Below are 14840 nucleotides of genomic sequence, written 5' to 3'. Positions count from 1 at the left end.
AGCATGTTGAAGCTGCATTGCTATGTGACTATTTGTGTATAAAATAATAAGATGTGAAAAAAAAATCCTGAATGTTAAGAATGACATGGAATTTTGTGGTAGAAAAAAAAGAAAAAGAAACCAAAAAGAAAACGTTGATGTAGAATATTCTTTCAACTCTCAGTTGTCACAGTTGACTTTTTTCTTCTTTAAGCATTACTTAAAGATTGATTAAAAGGAAAAGGGCCCAATATAAATATTCACACCTTCTCACCTTTTTTTGGGAATGGAAGAAAATAAATCTTGAGTTTTCCTGCCTATATTCATCAGGAATTGTCCTTTGGAAAAAAAGTGCTAAATAAATATTTCTATTTTTTTCCCCAAGGAAGTTAGATGAAAGAAGGACGTCACAGGAAAGGTGATTGTCTTCTGTTCATTGTCTGAGAGGTGAGGAACTAAAGACAGACTAGTAAAGCTGGAAACTGTCTTGCTCTGAGGTCTTAGAACAAAAATGTGAAAGCTACGTTTAGCATGGAGAATTTCCAAGCTAACAGGCAAAGGAAAACTCTAAAGCACAAAATGACATTCAGAAGATGCAGATTTCAGTTTTGTTTTGAATTCTTCACATTATTCCTCCTCTCTCTTTGACTTTCAAACTGAGGTTGGGAGTGAGGTGGTCAAGTTCCAAGGCCTGAGGCTCTTTGGTGGCTGGAGGTAGATGGGCAGATGTCACAAAGAGGAATTTGCAGGATGGGGATCTGGGGTGGACTTGACCGTTTCACCTAGAAAAGTTTTTGAAACCCTAAGCCACTTAACTTGGACTAAGCATAAAGCACACGGTACTGGAGTTTACGTTGTTCATGCCACAAAATTAAAGCACAATTTAAAATGTAGACTATTGTAATCCACAAAAGATAAAGCATACATGTATTAGGCTTCTAAATCTATTACTGGAAATTATGCAAATAGTAGTAAAAAAAAAAGGACTGTTCTAAATATAGTTTTTGAGTTGTAACTGTGAATTTGCTGTGTGTATAGGTACAGTGTAAATTATATTAATGTATTAAGACAGATCAGTTGTATTTATCTTTGCCTTTCATTTATGTGTAGTATATAAATCACCTTTCTAACGTGTTGCCAAACTGCTTGCCACCATTTATTTGGTGAAATATCTTAAAATCATTGTCATTTTCCATAAGTGCTTAAGTACTTTATATATTCAAAAGTAAACAGGACAGCCCTGCTGCCCACCAGCTGTTTGTTGTAGATCTTTGTGTTTCTTAAGTACTTCAAAGCCTTGTGCATTTTTCTGGGAAAAAAAAATCAATTTTGAAGGGATCGCTTTTGATTGTTTGTACTCTATATGTGAACTTTCTCCATATTCTTACATTTAAAAAGCAATGTTCCATAGAAGAGCTGGAACAAGAAAAAGGAATCTAGATTTATAAAAAAAGAAAAAAGAAAAAAAAAGAAAAAGCAATGACTTCAATTATGAGCACATCATTTTAAAAGAATTTTTTTTTAAGTGAAATGTGATTCTTTTTTTTTTTTTTTAGCCTCTTGGCAGAGAATGAGTAAGCTTATGCTAACTCTTCAATATCAAACAGGACATTTAGTTTCCTTTCTAAGAATGGACATGGATTTCATTTCATGGCAATATGATAGTAAGAAAACGCTTGCAGGCAGGGGGAAGTTAAAGTGTAGCATTGAACAGTTCAACACAAACATGAATTTCTGGGGTTTTTTTTAAGCACCTCCATGGTTCTCGTACAGCCATGCTTGTCAAAAGTGACATGAGATTTTGGTTGGGTGACATTTTATTGTATTTATTAGATTCACTTACGGGTGACTTAGGCAGAAATACAGTGATGTCTTGACAAAGTAAACAAGCCAAATGGTGATGGCCTGCTTGTTGCTGTTGGCATCTGGGATGAGACCAGTCAACTCTCTGGCAGCTCCTGTTGGTTATTAGTTGAAACGGCCATACTTAGTGTCCTGGGCTGTGAAATCGTGGAATTCTTCCACTTCCATGAATGACTTATCTGAACTGGATTCCAGTACAGAATTTAGCAGCCTGGTGTTTCCCAAATTAATTTAATTTCTACTAAAGTGCTCTTGTGTACATTTGTTTCATAATTTACCAAAGTGCTACTTGAGTGTATAGCAACTCCTGTAAGAGTTGATGTCATTGCTGCTTTGACTGTTGTTTTTCAATGTATGCATCAAGAGTGACTGTGAGCAGACTAAAATCACATCTCAGTGTTCAAAATATCATTCTAATAAAATATATGTATTAAACACTTTTTAAAATCTGACTGTACTTATTTAGTATCCAGACTGTTCAACATTATGTATGTGATCCTGTGAACCCTATGAAACAGTGCTAAAGAGTCAGTGAATAGTTGGAAATTTCAAATTCTAGCTGTTTGCAGAATTAATGTGAAGAATCTTTGGGGAAAAAAAAGATATACTCTTACCTGTTCAAATCTTTTTTTTTTTTTTTTTTTGAGACAGAGTCTCACTGTGTTGCCTGCGTTAGAGTGCCGTGGCGTCAGCCTCCCTCACAGCAACCTCAAACTTCTGGGCTCAAGTGATCCTCCTGCCTCAGCCTCCCGAGTAGCTGGGACTATAGGCATGTGCCACCATGCCTGGCTAATTTTTTGGTATATATTTTTAGTTGTCCAGCTAACTTCTTTCTATTTTTTTAGTAGAGACAGGGTCTCATTTTTGCTCAGGCTGGTCTTGAACTCCTGACCTTGAGCGATCCTCCCACCTCGGCCTCCCAGAGTGCTAGGATTAGAGGCGTGAGCCACCACGCCCGGCCCAAATCATTTTGCTTTGATCTAAAGCAAAATTCATCTGTTTTATTTCACTTTCCTAAAATATTTGATGGTATGTCAGAGGAAAAAGGTCACAACGATTTCTACAATGGTTTGCCTGTCGTTCCAGAAATTTTGTGATACATTTCATGTGGCATTTCCATATATTAAAAATTAGAAACAGGTGTTTGGCAGTGCTACTGCAGAACTTAGCATTATGCATTTCACAAGCAGTTTTTAATGTCCTATTGATTGAATAAAATGTATTAATAATAGTTTGCATTCCATAGAGACAAAGACCTCTTACAGAGTGTATTCCCTGAATGTGGCTTAGTAAACTGGCAGCAGAGACCTGTCCTGTTTTGTTCAAACTCCATACCTAGCACTTACTATATGTTTAGCAATGAGGAGCAATCATTATGTTGGCTAAGTGAGAAAATTAATGCATTGAATTATACTTTCCTTACTTTCAGGTTGGTGGGTCCATTAGGTAAAGTACAAGTTAGTATAAATATAGTTCACAGTCTTGTTCTGAAACTCATTTAAAGAAAATGAAAACCGAAAAGAGCAGTGCTGCCATAGAAGGTGGAGGAGGGGAAATGAGTGTTGAGGGTCTTGTCTGTGCCATGCTCCTTTGCACACATCGCCTCATTTGTTCTTCACAACCACCCCGAAGGGGACCCTTTCTAGTTCTCACTTTTATAGAGGAGGAAATCTACTATACCTTCTATTTTCAATTTTTAATGTTTAGTTATTACGGGTACATTACAGTTGTATATCTTTATAGGGTATCTGTGCACTGTACCTTCTTATCTATTAGCAAAAGCCAAACCTGAACCAATACGACATTCAGCTAGCACTTTTTAGGTCATGTGTGTTAGTCTGGTCTTCCCAACCTTTTCTCCCAGCATCGTCTAGCTGACCCCTAGAATCATGGTTATTTATTTTTAATGTATATGTTTTAAGTATCCTTAAAACCGTACTTACCAAGTTAGTTTTATTTGGTTTATTTTTATTTTATTTTATTTTTTAAGACAGACCATGCCTCACTCTGTTGCCCAGGCTGGAGTGCAGTGGTGCAATCATAGCTCCCTGCAACCTCCGACTCCTGGCCTCAAGCGATCCTCCTACTTCAGCCAAGTGCTGGGATTACATGTGTGAGCTCCCACACCTGGCTGAGCTTTATCTGGTTTACAATAAACCTTGGAATGCAATTTCTGCCATCTCTATAGTTGTGTCAGAACCTCTTTTAAACATGTCACTGTTTAAAGTTTGTAATTTTCTGTGGATCTGTTCCTACCCCTCACCCCGACCTCAGGCCTTGCTTATGTACAGCGGCACTACTGTACTAGCCTCATGCACAAGTTCCTTTCTCCATTAAATACCAGGCAGGGCACAGGACTCCCTGCTTTGTCCCTTGCTCCCATCACGACAAAATGATCAACCGCGAAATAACTAGGAAAATCATCACCCAGGATCACAGTCATATTCCATAAATAATTTTCACACTTATTGATATTTATGATAAAGAATGAGATGAGATTTGAATATTCCCCAGTACCTAGTAGGTACCAACAAATACTATTTACTCTCCCTCTCCCTTCAAAAGGGAAGTAATTAACCTTATGAATTTAAAAGGTACAGCACATTTAATAGAATTTCAGCAATATCCATAGAGATGGCAGAAATATTATTCCCAGGTTTGTTCTAAACTTTGTTTCTACCTGGAATAAAGAATAATCCCAGGGCCGGGTGCGGTGGCTCACGCCTGTAATCCTAGCACTCTGGGAGGCTGAGGCGGGAGGATCGCTTGAGCTCAGGAGTTTGAGACCAGCCTCAGCAAGAGTGAGACCCCCATCTCTACTAAAAATAGAAGAAAAATTAGCCGGGCAACTAAAAATAGGAAAAATTAACTGCGCACGGTGGCCCATTCCTGTAGTCCCAGCTACTCGGGAGGCTGAGGCAGGAGGATCACTTGAGTCCAGGAGTTTAAGGTTGCTGTGAGCGAGGCTGACGCCACTGCACTCTAGCCTGGGCAACAGAGCGAGATGCCATCTCAAAAAAAAAAAAAATTGTCAATACCATCTCCTAGAGGATGAGAGTAAAAAAAATAAATAACTTGGGAAGGCCAGTAAAGAGAGGAATTAGAAATTCACTGTTAGTAAATGTTATATTTTTTCACTTAACATCTACCATATTTTCAGAATATGAAATTCCAATTTAATACAGTCTTAACTTTGTATTCTACTTCTGGTTTTGGACAGGATAACACTGAAAGGCTAGCGCACTCCAAGTACAGCTTCTCTCCTCTTGCAATCTCTGCTGCGCCTTTGCACTGAAACCAAACTCTGCCTGGGTTGCATCTGCTGCTTTTTCAAATCTGTGTCATCTTCCTGCTTGTATTTTTTTCTTTCTCTTTCTCTTTTCTTTTGCTTTGTTTTTTTTTTTTTTTTTTTTTCTTGCTTAGAAGGCAGGGCCTGCAAAAAGAGATCGTCAGTTACCTCCGGGCTAGCAAAAGACAGGAAGTTTACACACAGAGCAAAACCATTGGCTGGAATTGGTTTTGATCCTTCCGTTTCCAAAATAAAGTTGCTGTCAGCCTTGGAGATCCTGTCATCGGATTCTGCTGCACAAAGAGAAAGATATAAATATATTTCTCTGACTCATGACTTTCCTCCTTTTTTTTATCCCCTTAGCCAGAAACGCCATTAAAGGATCCCAAGCTGATTGGAGGCATTAGGTTGTCAGTTTGAATCCCAGTGGTCGAGAAAGCAACGTGAGCGATCCCTAGCTAGTGGTGGGGGAAAAGGGAACTCAGGGGAGCTATGAGAGCTGTTAATTTCAGTCTGGACGTTTCCTCAAGGCTAGTTGATCTGGAAAGCCGCAGCCCTCCCGAGTAGCTGCTGCACGATCTGCTTTGGGGGCTGACAAGTTTCCTCTCTGGTTCTTTCTCCTGACCCCTGAGAGCCGGCAGGAAGGGGAGCTCCTGGGCCGATATTCGCCTGTTTCGTAGGCCTGGATCTTGCTTGGAGACCGTCCAGGAAAACCCACGAGTGTGGAAATCGTCTCGGTTATCACCACTGCCTCTGCACGGAGGTTTGCGCCACTTTGCTTCCAACGTCACGCGTCAGAATTGAGGTGGGTCGTTTGTTTTTTGTTTGTTCAAATCTTCACCCTGAGTAGAAAGCCTCGATTCTTACTTTTTTATTCTTTTTCGATCTGTGAAATCGAAATCTGTGAATTCGATCTGTGAATTCGATCCATGTATAAATGTGTCACTCAAGCCAGTGCGTCTCCTATTTCCACGTGCATTGGAATCACCTGGAGACCTTGTCAGAAAGCAGAATTGAGTGTGTCTGGGGTGGGCTGAGATTCTGCATGTCTGAGGACCTCCCTCATAACCACAGCTTGAGTGACAGGGGCTTAAACCCTCTAGAGTTTTGGCTTTTTTTGGAAGGGATTAGGGGATACAGGCAGGATGCGGGTATTTGGCTGAGCGCATGATTTATGTAGAGCACATGAAAAGCAAATCAGACAACAGCTCCGCCCTGGTTGTACCTACTTTGATGAACTGTCTCTACGTTTTGGGGGTTATGGTGAGCCAGGTCACCCCCATTGAGGGCTTCTCCAGCCACTTTGAGCACAGCCAGAAGCCTTTTTGTAATTTTTGGAATTTTGGGATTAACTGTCCCTATCCTGTCGCATCTGCTGCGGCTGGCGGTCACTTTGAACATTTTAGCTTCAATTAAAAATAATGCAGGCTAGAAAAATGGCTGGTTTCTTTCTCCTACCCTTTGGAATTGAAGCTTGTAAGGCATAGGCATCCATCACATTGTTGAAAATCATTTTGAATAAGGAATATAATTGGGGTATTCTATCTTCTCGTGAGAGGCCTGAGAACATCCCTCTTTAAACCGAGTGTGCTCCCTGTCCCAAACAACACACATGTATCTGCAAGCCAAGAGGACAAACAATGACCAGAGAGGAAGCACACCTGTTCTGTCCCTCGTTGAAGGAAGGAAGCAGCGATGGGAACAAAAAGAGGAAAGATCTGAGTAAAAGCACCGCCTTGTTATTAAAAAAAAAAAAACAAAAGGTGGTGGGTCAGGGGAGAAAGGAAAGTGTTGTCCAGGAGGTGACAGGAGTCACAGCTTCACATAGTGAATAAAAGAAACGCTAGCCTGGAAATAGACTCTTTCCCACACATGCAGGGGGCGGTTCCAGAGTAGTAGCTTGTATCTTCCTTCGTTCAAGACACGTGCTGGAGACAGAATAGGTTAGGCTGCAAGTTTTGTTGTTCTAATGAACATGCTTACGTCGTTGTCATTAAACCAAGGAGGGACTGCGCAGTGGAATAGTTAGAAGAGTGAACTGGCCTAGTGAGGCCCAGTGTGAATCCATCCAGTGGTCCCGGACAGACAGAAATCTTTTCTGTTTGAACTGAGCGTGGTGGCTCACACCTGTGATCCTAGCACTCTGGGAGGCCGAGGCGGGAGGATCGCTTGAGCTCAGGAGTTCGGGACCAGCCTGAGCAAGAGCGAGACCCCGTCTCTACTAAAAAAAGAAGAAAATGAACTAAGCTTCAGATAGCATCCCCTTCTGTTATGGGGTGTAACCAGAGGTGTTATTAAAAAACTTAACTCTGTAGCACAAGCATTGACCGATCAGAACACAAGCTAGCTGTAACCAGCCCACCCAACAGCAAACGGCTGGTGGGCAGTAAGCGAGTATGGGTTGAACATTGGCCTCAGCTCTCATGGGTCTAAATGATAGTTTTTGCAGGGGACGGGAACTGTAGAGCGACAGAGACGTATAACCTGGTTCCTACCATCATCTGCCAACTCTCTGGCCACATTCCCCAGAAGAGGCCACTTTCCTTTCTTTTCAAGCCCAGCGTAAGGCTTCAGTCCAGCTCTCTGCCTCCCGCAGCCCATGCAATAGAAAACAGAGTTCTGCTGCATCGCTGCAAGCCTCAAAATCCTACCCGCTTCCTGAGTGGGAGAAGAGACGATGCATTCATTGCTTTGTCAAGAGTTACAGCAGAAAATGAAATTCGATTACCACACCGTCCTCCCATTCATTAGCCCACTCGATCTTTCCCAACACTCCCGGGGTATGAGTCAAGGAGATTGTTCCTTTAGATTTTTAACAAAGAATCAGAGGCTCCAGTTCAGCAATTTGCCAAAAGGTACACAGCTGGGTTAGGTGGGCGTGCGGGGATTTGAACTCTTGAGCCTGCTTACTCTAAGTCCAGGTGTATCCTGTACTTTCCTTGCCCGGTCCTCTTCTCGAAACCTGTGATGACCTACATTGCTCTGCACCAGGGTTTGTTTTCTTATGATGACCTACATTGTTCTGCACCAGGGTTTGTTTTCTTTTTATGTCATAATTTGAAAACTTCGCATTAAAAATAATCCTAGTTCTAGTTCTATGGTCTGTAAGGCTGGTGGCAGGCACCCCTCCCTTCCTTAATAAAAAAAAAAGAAGCCCCTCCTATTCCTCATTGCCCACCCTAAAACTTCAACAAAAAAATTCCTCACTCTTCACACTGAAATCTTCCCGCCAAAAAAACCCCTATCTCCCAGCCCTAAAAACATATATAAACCCACTCAGACTTCTGGGCAGGGTGACTTTTCGGGTCTCTCTCTCTCTCTCTCTCTCTCTCTCTCTCCTGAGACCCGAAAATCTCACCCGGGCCCCTCTCGGGATTCATTACCTTCACCCGAAACACTCCAATAAAACCTCTTTACTTATCCCTTTCAACTCTACTCATCTTTCTTTCTCTGGTAGCGACAAATCCAAAAAAACCTTACATTTGATACCCGGGAGGGTACTTTAGTCGCACCGGCCCGGCCTGGACTTTTGGCTGCGCTGCCCCTCCCGTGGACTCTGGTCTTAAACCTTACATGGTCAAAATTACTCGTGTTTATCTGAAGTTTGCCTCCATTAAGGTCTTTATTCCCCAGGAAAGAATGGTTTAGAGTATGCTTCTCAAACTTTATCCTGCTTAAAAGTCACCTGGGGAGTTTGCCAAAACTCAACCCCCCTGGGCCCCAGATCTAGAGATTCCAACACATGGCACAACATGGATGAACCTTGAAGACATTATGCTAAGTGAAATAAGCCAGGCGCAAAAAGGACCAATACTGTCAGATTCCACTTACCTTGAGCAGTCAAATCCATGGAGGTGGAAAGTAGAATGGCTGCCATTACAGAGATGGTGGAGTGAGGAATTATTGTTTAATGGGTACAGAGTTTCAGTGTGCAAGGTGAAAGAAGTTCTGGAGATGGATGGTGGTGATGGTTGCACAATAATGTCAATGTAGTTAATGCCATAAAACAGTACACTGAAAAGTGAATAGAATGGTAAATTTTATATTATGAATATTTTACTGCAGTAGAAGAAAATATAACAACTCTATCCTCAGGTATTTGCATGGCTGGCTCCTACTTATTCTTCAGTTTTCTGATTAAATAGTATCTCCTTAGGGATGCTCTCCCATTACTCTATGTAATTTCCTTGTAGGACATGTCACTATCTGAAGTTATCTTATTTATACACTTATCTACGTACTTACTGTCTGTCTTCTCCATTAGAATATGAGCTTTTGGGGAGCATATATTCAGGGCAACTTGAATCTCTGTCTCCCGAGTTGTAGTCCTGAAATCTGCGTCAAATAAACGCTTTCTAAAATATATATATACATATAATCTTTTCAAGGTTGAGATCTTTGCCTAATCCAAAGCTTTAATCCTGACACTTAGTTCTTGGCACACAGGGACGTTCAGTGAATATTTGTGGAATAAACCATTAAGTCCCAGACCACATCTCATTACGTCTGATCATTTAGATTTTTAATTACAAATCTTCTAGGCTCTAAACTCCTGGTTGGCAGTGACTAAGTCTAACTCTGGATCTGTCTTCTGCATCCCGCATGTTGCCTTGCATGGAATAGACTTGCAATAAACATTTCCTGAAATGAAAAACAAAACAAAACAAAAACCGACAAAGAAACAAAGTTACTGAGCAAAAAGAAAGGCCTCCACCTAGAGGCTGTATTCGCAAACATGTTCTGTGGGACTTTCAAATGGGCAGTATTCAAAAGTGAAAGTACCACTGAAAATGTGACGTCAACGTGTGATAGCGGAGTGAGGGGGCGTGAAGAAACAAATGTATCAAGCATATTTGTGAAAAATATTTCCCTTCGCCAACTTTCCGTATCCGCTCCCTTCTCGGGCTCCCAGTTCCCAGGCAGGACCTCAGCAATTCCTTGCTTTCCTTTTTATGTGACTGACACCTGTTCATTCGCCTGCTGTCCGGGGCTGCCTTTGTGCGACAGTGACCAAAGAGGCGTGGTGGGGACAGAGACTGCATGGCCCACAAGCCCAAAATATGTACTGTCGCCTTTGCCAACCAACCCAGGACGTAGGTAAAGATAATAGAGAAGAGATACTCGTTTATGCTTCTCTAAGAACTTTCATGTCAATGAAGCTATTGATTCATGTCAATCAGGAAATACTCACAGAGCCCCTGCTGTGTTTCAGGCACTGTCTTAGGCAGGTGGAAATCCCTGCTCTTAGGAAGCTCACCTTCTAGAGGGGGGGAAGACAAATAAACTACAAACAAATAAATATTATAGTATGTTACAGGGTGAGAAGGGTCTCAGAAGCCTTGCAGGTGGAGGGAGCAGAGGCAGGAGTATGTCTAGCATGCTAGAGAAACACCTGGGACCAGTGTGGACAGAGGAGCCATTTCTACCCGGGTTCCCGTACCCGTGCTTGGTGCTGTGAGCTAGGCTGACACCAAGGCACTCTAGCCAGGGCAAAAGAGCGAGACTCTGTCTCCAAAAAAAAAAAATCATCCTTATGGGGAGCCCTGGGAGCGGGGAAGTGCTGCCCTTGAACTATGAAAGAGGGAATGGGATTTGATGCAAAGTGGAGGACGTGGCTTACGCCTGGGGCAGGTGGACTGTCCCTCTGGGTTAGAGTAACAGGAGGGAAGGCAGAGTGTGCTGGTAGGTGGGCAGGTGAAGGGGACCTGGAAGTTCTCTTTTGCTTGCTTCCATTTTCTCAGTAAAGTAGGACACAAGGTTATCAGCTGAAGAAAATGGGATAACAGTGAAATAGGGAAATAGAAGAGTGAAGGAGCTAGGGAAATACAGGATGCGTTGCTGGGCATGACTGAGGGTCCCAGCACTGAGATTCTTGAACATTTTAAAATCAGATGGCTCATTACTCTTAGGTGTTTTTCTCCACCCACATTCAACTGCGGGGGTATAAGCATAGAGCGGGGGGAGATGTGGATTTCACTGGGCTTTGTGGGTGGCAAAGCAAAAGAGGAGCAAAGTAGCGGAGGGTGTTTGCAAGGGTGTGATTATAATAAATGGTCATGGGACTTCAGCAGGTATGGTGACCAAAGAAAGCAGTGAGGGGTGAAGCACAGTGAAAATATTGGCATAATTAATGCATTGCGCTACCTGGTGGGGGTCAAAGGTTTGCAGGAGTTGCATTACTCAATGGAGTTAGGCGAAAAGACGGAGCAGGGTGGTCAGAGGGTGGGGTGTATACAACGAGATTGGTGATGACAAAGTCTCTGGCATGACATAGGAGTGCAGAGCTGAGGCAGGGTGCAGAATAAGGTCACTGGAGAAGAGAAGTTCAAGGTAGTCAGATGCCAGAGTGCTGGGAAGATCATTTACGTACGTGCGAAGTATCACAGTGTTAGAGAGAGTGACAGTGTACCAGGAGCTACGATTACTCAGGAGGAGGGTTCTGGAGCCCAAGGATGGCAGCAACCAGGAAAGGTAGTCAGTGATCAAGTCTAACGACATGAAATTCAAAGCTCAGATCTTTGGGAGGAAGTTAGTAGACGATCCACTTTGGGAATTCGTGTTTTGCAGTAGTTTCTCCTCTTAGAAACAGCATTATGAGAATGTGAAATGCCCGGATGTAAACCTATTTAAAAAAAAAACCTCCTTTCCTTAGAAACTTTTTTGTGTGTTAATCAAAAGAGGGCGCCAGAGTCCAGAATATGATTGTTTTTGTTTCTCATCTAAAGCTCTGACAACCATACCTTTAAGCGAGGAAGAGACCACTACTAATAATTATTTTGGAGCAATACGTATAAACTGGGACTTTTCCACCCAAACTGAGACATATGCTCAACCCCTGCCCTACATGACATGAACTTAAGCAAATTAAGAAGGATCTAGCTCTGCACTAAAAGCTCTAATTCCTGTAAATCCCTAGGAATATTTTTGACATGCAAACAGAAAAGAGAAAAAATGGCCAAATTTGCTTTCATATAGAGGGTCAACAAAAACTTTCCCTTCCGGCCCACATCGATAATTATATTTAATGCCTGTCCCATTTTCCCTTCGGTACAATTCTGGTTTGACTATGTCTTCAAGTAAGAGAATTGTTCTACTCTCCAAAGTATCTTGGTCATTTGAAAGTAGTCTACAGTGTTCTCTAAATTCTCCAAGTTCTTTTTATGTCCGTGTTTTATCTTCTATATTATATGTCAATTATTTTTTATTTGTTTTATTTCTTTTATATATAACTTACATGTCGAGGACATTCAAAAATACATGTTGAAAATGTTTTTTCTAAGTCCTCTGTTTAGCACATTCTCTCCTTTCTTTTTCTTTTTCTTTTTCTTTTTTTTTGAGAAAGTGTCTCTCTCTGTCACCTGGGCAAGAGTGCAAAGTGCAATGGTGTCACCACAGTTCCCTGCAAACCTCAAACTCCTGGGCTCCAGTGATCCTCCTGACTTAGCCTCCCAAAGTGCTCAGATTCACGCCCAGACTCTCCTTTCTTAATCAGCCAAACTATTCTCTTTTCTTCTTTTTCTTTTCTAGAGACAGGGTCTCCCTATGTTGCCCAGGCTCGAGTGCAGTGGCTGTTCACAGATGTATTCATAGCCCTCTATAGCCTCAAATTCCTGGGCTCAAGCGATCTTCCTGCCTCAGCCTCCCAAATTGCTGGGACCACAAGGGCCAGCCACCATGCCTGGCTAATTTTTCTCATTTTTAGTAGAGATAGGGGTCTCGCTGTTGCTCAGGCTGGTCTCGAACTCCTGCCCTCAAGCAATCCCCCCTCCTGGCATCCCAGAGTGCTAGGATTACAGGCATGAGCCACCATGCAGGCCTGGCTACCTCTTTGTGTGAAGATTAAAGCAGACTTCATTATCATGCCAATTGGATTGCAGATTTAAATTGGCCTCTATGCAAAATTGGCTGTTATCTCTTCCCTCCCCCCCCCCATTTCTCTGAAGGTCAGATAGCAACTTAGTTTGGGTTTGGTGACTTGGAACTTTAGCATGGATGACTCCATTTTGTTTTTTCCTCTGGTCTGTTGGGGCCTAGGGCAGAAATTTAGTCCAAAACAATGGCTTCTTCTAATCCTATACTTTTTATTTAACAGAGGGTAGATTTTAAGTGTTCTCTACACACCCACACACACAATGATGTAACTTTGTGAGGTGATGAATATGTTAATTAGCTTGATTGTTGTGGTTAGTTCACAATATAAACATATATCAGATCATCAAGTTGTACCCCTTAAATATATGAAATTTTAATTGTCAAGTATACCTCAATAAAGCTAGAAATATATATATATATATATATTTGGTCTTTGTCACCAGTTCCTGGCACAGATTCTAAAACCCTTATAATTTCCTGAGTGATTGGGGTGATAGGACCATCTTTTGTCATTCTGAACAAGTCCCTTTCAACCTTATGCTAATAAGGTAACTCCTGGTGGACCCTAGATAGTTTTCGGGATGGGGGCTCTTTGCCAGGGGATTTGGCCAGAAGATTAGAGGGTTGGAACTTTCAGCCCCACCCCCAGACCTCTACCGAGGGAAGAGAGGCTGAGATTGAGGTGTCAACTGAAAAATGACAAGGTTCGTGAATTTGGAAAGGAGGGCTCTACTTATAAAGGATTGCAGCCTGCAGGATGGCCGTTGGGACAGGCTGGGAAGCATAGCCTCTGGTCTGAAAGCTGGAAAGGGGTACTCTGAGGGAAGGACAAAAGGATCAGGAATTTATGCTGAGGTGTCTGAATATACATATTCAACAAGCTATATGAGAATCATGAATATTCATGCCATATGCTAATATTTCATATGCAATTGACCTTCGTGCTTCATGGGAACCACATTCAAAAAACAGCCACGTTAATGTTATCTTCGGGTGGAGTTTTTAGCCCTCTGTCGGGTGGTAGTTGTCTGTTCTCGGTTCTTGGTGTGTTCTTGGCTGAAGAATGACTAGACACTCCAAAGTAAAGCAAGCACGAGGTGAAGTTTACTGAGTAAAGGAAGATGTGTTCACTACAGACAACCAACACATCCCCTGTCATATAACAGGAGAGCCCCAGTTATGGTCTGGGGTCCTGTTTTATACTGCCTGGGCCGGGCTCTCCTCATGGTTCAAACCTCTCCATCGAACCACTTTAATGGACAGTTGGGAGTTATATAACCTGAGTCTTACTGCACATGCCGATCTCCCAGGAGTCTCCCTGGAAGCCCATTGGGGCGGGGAGGTGAGCTGCAATGTAGATTTAAGCTAATGACATGATAATTATCCCTCCCATCCCTTCATGGCTGGGATTTCCGTTTTAAGATTTCTCTGGGATCTCCTTGGCCCAAGAGAAGGTTTGTTCAGCTGGTTGGGAGATTTAAGATTTCGTTTTTATCTCTCAGAGGTAATCACAAATGTCCAATGACATAATCAATCATCTCTATATCGTGGGACCCCCAGAAGTCTCCTAAACCATGGATTTGAGATGTCCCAGGTTGGTGAAAACGTTAAAATGCAGGGGCAGCGGTGCCCCAGGAGGAGCCATGAAAGCTCTGCACCCTCCTCCGGATGGTATTTTATGCACCTCCTCCATCTGGCTGTTTCTGAGTTGTGTTTGGCTTAAAGAATTCACCCTCCCCAAACTTCCATCCAAACCTCCTATAAAACCCACCCCTCTCCCCGTCCTAGGGGTGTGTTAGGCAGTAGCCTTTGCCGGACCCCTAGGGAGATAAAGGAA

General features: G+C 42.4%; 1 protein-coding gene across 1 annotated transcript in view; it reads left to right on the top strand.

The window, feature by feature from the left end:
* The first annotated feature begins 5472 nt into the window (after positions 1–5472).
* The window catches only part of ABCG2 (ATP binding cassette subfamily G member 2 (Junior blood group)), a 65965-nt gene continuing 56597 nt past the window's right edge, over positions 5473–14840 (top strand). Inside the window, exon 1 of the mRNA XM_045536803.1 lies at positions 5473–5936. The gene's annotated coding sequence lies outside the window, so the exon portion shown is untranslated. The remainder of the gene's footprint in view (positions 5937–14840) is intronic.

The sequence above is a fragment of the Lemur catta genome, chromosome 24 (genome assembly GCF_020740605.2).
Source record: "Lemur catta isolate mLemCat1 chromosome 24, mLemCat1.pri, whole genome shotgun sequence".
Classification (NCBI taxonomy): domain Eukaryota; kingdom Metazoa; phylum Chordata; class Mammalia; order Primates; family Lemuridae; genus Lemur; species Lemur catta.
The sequence above is the reverse complement of the archived record's forward strand: the minus strand, read 5'-3'. Positions and strand labels throughout refer to the sequence as shown.